Raw genomic sequence first — 545 nt, forward strand, 5'->3', positions numbered from 1 at the left:
ACATACCGTCTTCTCCTTCCCTCTCTCTTCTCCTCGGCTTCCCTATCTCCTCTCCTTTCCTTCCCTCCCATCCTCCCCCATTCTTATTTTCTCTCCTTCCTTCCATCCACGAATATTCTTTCCCTCCCATCATTTGACACTTTCCCTTTTCCACCTTTCCTCCATCCTTTTCTTCCCTCCTCCTCTCTCTCCATCCTTATATTCCCTCCTTACATCTCTTTCCTTCCCTTCTTGGTCGCCTCTTCCCTCCCTCCTTACCCCTCTCCTTCACAGTCCTCTCCCTCCTCCTCTCCTTCTTCACACTATTTCTCCTTTCCCCTTCTCCCCTTCTTCCCGTATTTTCCTCCCACTCCTCTCTTCCTCAATCCTTCTCTTTCATTCCTCGCGTTTTACTTCCCTCTTCCCTTCTCTCCTTCAAAGTCCTCTCCGTTCCTCCTATTTTTCCATATACTCTTATTTCCCTCCCTACTTCCCTTCTCTTCCCCAGCCTTTACCTTCCACATACTTTCTCTTTCTTCCCTTATCCTCTCTCTCCCCCAGCTTTA

The 545-nt window shown here is 48.6% G+C and overlaps 1 protein-coding gene across 2 annotated transcripts in view; it reads right to left on the reverse strand.

Moving 5' to 3' along the window:
- Positions 1 to 545, reverse strand: part of LOC119591478 (synaptotagmin-7-like) — a gene marked incomplete at its 5' end in the record, with an annotated part of 105,336 nt that overhangs the window by 96,181 nt on the left and 8,610 nt on the right.

Source organism: Penaeus monodon, chromosome 28 (assembly GCF_015228065.2).
Source record: "Penaeus monodon isolate SGIC_2016 chromosome 28, NSTDA_Pmon_1, whole genome shotgun sequence".
Classification (NCBI taxonomy): Eukaryota; Metazoa; Arthropoda; class Malacostraca; order Decapoda; family Penaeidae; genus Penaeus; species Penaeus monodon.